This window comes from Panulirus ornatus, chromosome 28 (assembly GCF_036320965.1).
Source record: "Panulirus ornatus isolate Po-2019 chromosome 28, ASM3632096v1, whole genome shotgun sequence".
Taxonomy (NCBI): Eukaryota; Metazoa; Arthropoda; class Malacostraca; order Decapoda; family Palinuridae; genus Panulirus; species Panulirus ornatus.
In genome coordinates this window covers 3706928-3715000 of record NC_092251.1, presented here as the reverse complement: position 1 = coordinate 3715000, position 8073 = coordinate 3706928, and the positions used below count along the sequence as shown (strand labels likewise).

General features: G+C 44.8%; 1 protein-coding gene across 2 annotated transcripts in view; it reads right to left on the bottom strand.

The window, feature by feature from the left end:
- The window catches only part of LOC139757763 (irregular chiasm C-roughest protein-like), a 102283-nt gene extending 94443 nt beyond the window's left edge, over nucleotides 1–7840 (bottom strand). For both annotated transcript variants that reach the window (XM_071678543.1, XM_071678544.1), the window contains exon 1: nucleotides 5334–7840. The gene's annotated coding sequence lies outside the window, so the exon portion shown is untranslated. The remainder of the gene's footprint in view (nucleotides 1–5333) is intronic.
- Between the last annotated feature and the right edge of the window lie 233 nt (nucleotides 7841–8073).

Sequence of the window (8073 nt, the reverse complement as noted above, 5' to 3'; positions counted from 1 at the left end):
AAATCCAGCCACAGAGGAGAACGTTCATGTTATAAAAAATCTCCATAAGAGGGTGCTTTTGGGGTCAAACAATGATAATGAAGATGACAACGGTTCATGGGAGGTGACGGGAAGGACAGATAACAAGACACCTGACGACTCATAACATGGTTATCTACTGGAGGACAGTACAAGTGAAGGAAAGATAACAGGACCTAGTGTTCAATGACTAGGTTATCCCCCGGAGGACAGTACATGAGAAGGACAAGTAACAGGAGACCTCGTGTTCCATGACTAGGGTACCTACTGGAGAAGGACAGGAGAACGTGATGATCCATGACGAGGTTAATTACTAGAGGACAGTCGAAGTATCCTGAGGCTATCTGTGTGTTACACAAGATAGTACAGCAGAAACTGGAGTTAGAACTAGGACAGCAAAGGTAGTTAGAACTAGGGCAGCAAAGGTAGTTAGCACTAGGACAGAAAAGTTATCAGAGCTTGGTGAATAATAGTAATTCGAGCTAGGAAAGCTAAAGCAGTTAGAGTGTGGTGAATAAAGATGGTTAGAACAAAGAAAACAAAGGTAGTTAGAACTAAGAGAACAAAGGTAGCTAAGAGCTCAAAGAACAAAAATAATTAAGTCTAAGAGAACAAAGGTAGGTAGAGCTAGAAGAATAAAGGTAGTTAGGCCTAGGAGAACAGAGGCACGGTAATTAGAGCGAGACGAACAGAGGCAGACAGTGCTAGGAAAACAAAGACGCTGTAGTTAGAGCTAGGAAAACCAAGAAGCGGTAGGTAGAGCTAGGATAACAAAGGTAAATAGAGCAGGATGAAGAAAGGTACTTCAGGAACAAATCATAGCCAGGTAAACACGCATAGCTATATCTAGGTTTAAAGGATAGCCTTATAAGAAGGGGAGAAGATGTAACTGCAAATGAAGGATAGATAGCCAGTTTGCTTGAACGAAGTCAGACATAGGCGAGAAAGACAGAGGTAGTTTTGGTTATGTGCACAGAGGAAGTCATTATTAGGTGAACAGAGGTGATTACAATTAGGTAAGGAGTCAACAGAAGTCGTCCTAGTTATGTAAATGGAGGTATAATTAAGTAAACATAAGTGGTTAGGGTTACTTAAACAAAGAACCTGGTGTGTGTGTGTGTGTGTGTGTGTGTGTGTGTGTGTGTGTGTGTCTGAAAGTCCCCACTTGTTGCAGAGTCCCCCATCTGTCTCAGTCAGTCCTACATCTGTGCCACAAAGTCCCCAACCTCTGCCAAGACAACCTCCTAACGTTTGTCAAGAGAGTTCCACGTAGAGGGTCCCCCTTCCTCTACCTGTACAACGAAGTCCCCACTCAAACCAATGCAATAAAATTCCCCCACACTGTGCCAGAAAGTCCCCACTTCACCTGCGTCAGACGGGTTCCCAAGACCCAAAAAGTTATGAGCAGATCCCGTAGATATTGTTATCTAAGCAGACACAAGGAGGCGCTGTCCCTCCCTCTGCTCAGAGGAATGGAATCTAAGAGGCCTTCAAGGCTTCCTGACACTATATGTGTGTCGCCAAGGGCTCCTGCCATCCTTCAAGGATACCCTAACATAATCCCTCAGGCCTAGTAATGCTTCTTGACTCCTAAAGAGATGTCCCAACACGGCAACATCAACAGAACTACAAGGAAAAGACTTTTCTCTGGTTTAGGAAAAAACAAACAAATAAAGTGAATGTATGATTTCAAAACTCTCTCTCTCTCTCTCTCTCTCTCTCTCTCTCTCTCTCTCTCTCTCTCTCTCTCTGCCGCCCTGGTGCTAGTGCAGACTCTTTCTCTAGGAAAAGAAAAGAATCTCTACTGGCTGCATATCATACCAAATGCCAATATATACATATCAACGAAAACTTTGATCGATTTTAGATTTGAAGGCTCTACATGCACACACATGCATTGAACGAGTGTATATATACAGCACTTTAACTGTGCTGTTTAACAACGCAAACCGTAGTGCTGAGCCAGTCAAATTATACGTCCTTATCGACTTGCGATTGACGTGGTGATCCCACTGGACTACAATTTCCTGACAATTCCAGCCCATGAAAAAGACAAATCTGATTTTAGTGGAATAAGCCAAAACAGTTTCTTGGTCTGCTAAGACGTTTCACCGATAGGTTTGGGAATATCTTTATTGTGCCCTGTAAAGATGAAGTGGGATCAGAAATTCTAATCTTAAGATTGTAAAGAAAAGAAAAAGAGAAGATGAGGAAGAAAGATGAAGAAAAAATGTCGAGGAATATAAGTTTCCTAATATACAAGGCAGAGAGAGAGAGAGAGAGAGAGAGAGAGAGAGAGAGAGAGAGAGAGAGAGAGAGAGAGAGAGAGAGAGAGAGAGAGAGAGTAATCACATTCAGGACTTAGTATGTTCCACGCTCGAGTTCTTTATCTTGCAATACAGTACTCCACTCCCATATTAGTTGGGGGGGGGGGGGGGGATGGGTGACCACTTTCAGTATTCCACACTGGTCAGGCTCTCCTTGGATATGCATTACTTCGACTCTGTTAGCGTGTGGTTGAAGTCTTTGAAAGTGTTCTAGAACCTCTGTGTCTGGTTTCTGTGAGAGCTCTTTAGTCCCATGTATGTCACGAGAAAGAATCTAGCGGTTTACCATTAAACTGATCACTTAGCGGCTGCTCTCAAGTGGGTATTTCACCTTCATGATCAATCTAGCGAGGTGACTGAGGACGATGTTGATTCTCCAGCTTACATACGATGATTCTAGAGGTCGTGTGAAATTTTACCTTAAGAATCAGTCTCGAATTAGTTACACGCAGGAGTCACACCTTCCTAACAGAAACTAGTAAAGTCCATTTTGATAAAATGCGTATTATTCATAGGAATTTCATCTGAATTAAAGACAAAACATATAAGGCACCCAGGGGATGAATAATTTACGTTAAAGTATCAATCCCATAAGAATAGCAATAACTCTACAGATACATGACAACTTTAGATGTTAGAGATAACCACAGCAATCCACCATTATAATCTTTCATCTGGAGGAGACAATGAGAGACTACAGTCCTGTGGGAGACACTGAGAGTATAGTTCGACATCAATCAAGTCTTCTAGTGAACCACTGAAAAATGACATGCTTTTTAAAGCAGTTAACGATCAATTGGCTCATTACGGAAGAAAGGCATCAAAACTCCTGCAGTAAACCGGGCACAAAAAAGTATCAAATTAAGGAAATGAACGTCGAAAAGATGTAAAGATAATTATTCCCGATGACCTAACCTCCAGAGAAGAAAACAAAATAACTGTTGACCCCTCGCTGATGATATCAGGGTGGATGTTGCGAACCGTCATTGACGAGACAAGCGAAATCGGTGACGACTCTCGTCAAAGACAGACCAGGACAGTATTGTATGCTAACGTCACGACTCCAGGCGGGAGGAACAACTTGCATCGATTATCTGAAATCATAAGGAGTGAGAACAGCTGATACCACCCAGGTGTCATGTAATATGCACTTGAAAATCCTGGTGGACATGGCTCCAACCTACACTGAAAGAAATGGCTCTTTACAGTGGCAATACAAACCACCTGGGGGCCTAAACTGTTTACAACTTAGCCCTAGGAATGGCTGTGAGTTCCTAGATCAAGCAGTAGGCATAGACGACCTCCGAAATCACCATCAAGGAAACTTTTGAAGTCAGTGGAAAGTATATACACATGATTGGTAAGGTCCAAGGCCGAGCTGAGAGCAGAAGACCTCCCAAACCAACCTAAGGTACGTATACCTAAGACAAAGTAAAGTCCCAGACCGAGCTTTAGGGGCATAAGAACCCCAAAATCATCGCAAGGAATACGTAAGGTAAGATAGGTAATCATTAAGTTATACTGGTTACATCGTCCTCCACGCCGCGACTTTACATACCCTCACTAAACAGTGGAATAAAAAAATACAACTTATGGTCACAAACTAAACCATGGAAGCAGGATACAGTGATGTATTTTAGATATAACGTACAATAAGTTACTAGACTCCCTAATATTACATTCACCCTAATGATAGTAAGCCCAAGTTTCGGTGCTTAAAGAACAAATCTCTCTGCAACATGTCGACGAGACTGCTAAGTAATTTAGCATGAGATAAATGGTTCCAAACGTACTTGTCGGTCAGTTTCGTGGGGCATAGGACGAGTGACAGCGGTTTTGAATGACACAACGTCTTGTGTTCCACGTTCGTTTGTTGGGAGACCTTTTGGAAGAAAGGCCAAACACTAGCTCTGTTATTTCTAAAAATGTCTGCATCACGGGGTCCTATTTTTACCCAATTACGTTGTATTATCGTCAAATCAACCATCTAATACTTATGTTTATCTTCCTCTCCTCTTTCTTTGTTTGTCATTCCCTCACTCGCACACTCTCCTCAACCTTCCTCTACTCGCACACTCTCAATTCATCAGCTTCAACACGTCGTCAACTATCTCTATTCTTAATCACACTCTCACCTCTTTTCTCTTTTCCTTTACATCCTACTGACTATCGTCCCTATCTTCATCCCTTTACATCTCCTACGCTGTCCTTCACTCTCTCTCTCTCTCTCTCTCTCTCTCTCTCTCTCTCTCTCTCTCTCTCTCTCTCTCTCTCTCTCTCATCTTTGTACACCCATCTGAGACCAACACTTGACATTACACCAATCTCTTGTCTGACGCTCGTGTAAAAGTGAAGTCTAGACTCAGCTGCAAGACAACGAACATACTAAAAAATGCCGAGCTACTGAATAGTTCACGTAAAACAGATATCTGAGCCACTTCCCGAGGCTGTAAGGCGTCGCCCGGTGTGATTATTTGAGTGAAACATTTCTTTTCATCGAACAGGTAAACATGAACGCATGAACAACAAAATAAAAACACTGAAATTATTACATATCAAACCGTGAACTGTTCTAATTTTGTTGTCTATAATAGTGCATGTGTCTGTGTAGCATCGAGAAATATTTGTAACACCTTTAAGTGACATTTTTCTTAGGACGATTCTGTGATGGAGAGATGTATGCGTTGAGAAGGAAACGTCTTTTTACCGAGGGTTTATATATGGATGATATAAGGTGTGTTTGCCGAGTCTGGGAATGGCAGACCCGTAGAGTTATGCATCAACAAACATTCTTAAAAATGTTTACGTATTGATTCGGCACCTATAGTTTAACGTCTTAAACTTTTCGGTATAAATCAAGCATACGAGGTTTTGCTACGAATTTCATTGCATTCACCAAATAGAGCGACGAGAAAATCAAAAGCATTATTGTTGTGTCTGTAATTATTACTTGTGTCATTGGTACGTAATGGTTGGTCGTTCTCTTACCTTTTCGGTTGTTAGGGCGGGGCGAAGCAGGATATTAAACCCAAGGCAGCGCGTTAAGATCTTGCTGGAACAATGGAGGGATCACAGACACATGTCACTCCAGTTTTCTGGACGCGGTTGGTTCCCTCAAGCTACACCACAGCTGAACCTGTTCCCCAACCTCAGCTATATTTCCAGGTGGTGGCGGTGGCCGTCCACCGACCTCCGACGTCACTTAATCAGCTTGTTTACTGCCTTAACTACACTTAAAGTTATCACAAATACATTTCTCTAGTTTTAAGATTTCTCATTCTGAAGTACACACACACACACTCTCTCTCTCTGGCGTCTAACTTCCACGTGTCAATAATATCATATCTACGTTTTTGTTTCCATCGTGTGATAAGATCTGTGACTCCTGTATATAACTACGTCTCACTGAGGGTCTGGATGTGTCCCGTTGCGACACACGGGGCGAGAAGACTGTCGAACACCAGCTCGCTCGCAGGACACAAGAGCGGGTCGCGGAAGAGGTCGGAGGGCGAGCTAGGGTCTGGAGCGTCGTGGTTCGCATCCAACCATCGCCGCGGTCAGAGGCACACTGAGGTGGGGGGGCGGGGTTTGTGGCCGGGCGGGCACAGCGCAGCAACCTCGCGGCAACAGAATCACTCTTCACCACCACCACCACCACCTCCACCACCGCCGCCGCCACCACCACCACCACCACTACCACGGACGACGTCGAGTGAGGAAGAGTTCGTCCTCCTCTGCCTGCTGCTCCCTTTTACCCGTGGTGCCCAGGGCCCGTCCAGCCTTCCTACTGCACCGTCATGTCTCCATCTCTATACTGATGGGTAGGGAAGAGCCTTCTGCATTATCATCCTGTCTCCATCCATGCTGGAGGGTAAGGAGGAGCCTTCTACTCTGCTATCCTGTCTCCATCTATAGCAGCAGGTGGGGAGGAACCTTCTGCTTTACCATCACGACTCCATCTTTACTGGAGGGTAGGGAGGAGCCTTCTGCTCTATCATACTGTATCCATCTATAGTGGCTGGAGGGTAGGAGCCTTCTGCTTTACCATCTTGTCTCAGTTTACAGTGGAGTGCGGGAAGGAACGTTTTGCTTTACTATCCTTGCTCTATGTATAGTGGCGGATGGGAGAGAACTTTCTGCTCTACTATCCCGTCATTACTTCTAGCGGTGGGTGGGAAGGAGCCTTCTGCTTCTCCGTCTTGTCTCCTTCTTTCATGTCGGGCTGGGAGGAGCCTTTTACTTTACTGTCCTGGGTGGGGAGGAGTCTCCAGCTTTATTATCCTGCCTCTACCTAAAATAGTGGGTCGTAAGGAACCTTCTGCTTTACTATTCCATCTCCATCTATGTTAGCGGATGGAGAAGAGCCTTGTTCTTTACCATCCAGTCTCCATCTGTAGTGTTGGAATGGGAGGAGTATTTCTCCATCTGTATAGACTAAGAACTCAGTAAAACACCAGTCTCCTCCAGCAGATAATCTTGTCCCAGACCATGAGCTAGCTTCTCTTATCTTTCTCTCTCTTGAACTCCCATGCCCGGCGCCGTTTCGTTAATTGTCCTTGGCCTCATTTCCCCCCCATTCTGCCCTCCGCCCGTCACGTCAAAGTGTTGGAGTGCTGGAGGAAGGAGCAAGGGGTAGGAGAAGCCTGGGCAAGGAAGCAGGGAGGGAGGCAGCATCTGGCGAGCCCCGACAACACACACACACACACACACATACACACACACACGCCCGTTAAGGTCATGGCGCAGAGCGCGTCGGTCCGGTGGCTGGCCAGGTATGATAATGGTCCCGCCACGGAGGAGCCCTGACCTCCACCCCTCCCACCTCCCTACCTTCTTCCCTCCCTCCCTTTCCTACCTCCCGATCCATCCACCCACTTCCATTCACTCACACACACACACACACACACACACACACACACACACGTTCTTTACCGTATATATGACAATACAACTCAACCTTTAAGGAAATCGATAGAATATGATAAAAACTGTAATATACAAATTCGTAGCCAATATGGAGGACAAATTCTCAGCGCTGACGGTCGTGGAAACCAGGGAGATACGCTGGAAAATGGGACTTCCAGTAACTGGGGAAGAACAGTTTACTGCCCCGAGAGTAACGAGAGACGGGAAGGCCGATGATTAAGGAGAAATAAAGAGGCCCTTAAACCCTTTTGAAGACAATGTTATACGACCCTTGGGTGCGGCAGTACGGCCCTTGAGCACGGCAGTCAGCTCCTTGAGCACGGGAGCACAAACCCAGAGCACGGTAGCGCTACCTCCGGGAAAGAAGTGGTCAAGTTAAAGACCAGGCGATCATTCCGACGAGTCGTAGTGTCGCCCTCAAAGGTCGTACTGTCATACTTACAGAATTCAGAAGAACTGACCTCGGAACTAACATAGGAAGTCAATATCTCGAGACAGATTTCAACCTTACCTCATATCAGACAACGTGAAGAAGGAGAAAGAAAAGAAAGGAAAGAAGAAGGAAGAAAAAAAGCAGACAGACAGACAGACAGGCGGAAAGAAAGCTACTTCTACGTATCTAGAGCTAAATAACTTCAAAATATATCTTAATGTATCGATCTCTTCATCAAACCGTTTCTCTGTTACGGTTTCCCTTATTATATAAATCAATCTCTTACATCAAATCCAAAAGGTATTGACCAGTTGCACGAAAAAAGCAGCGCAGTAGCCCGGATTGTTGGCCGTTGCTACGGGCTGTGCT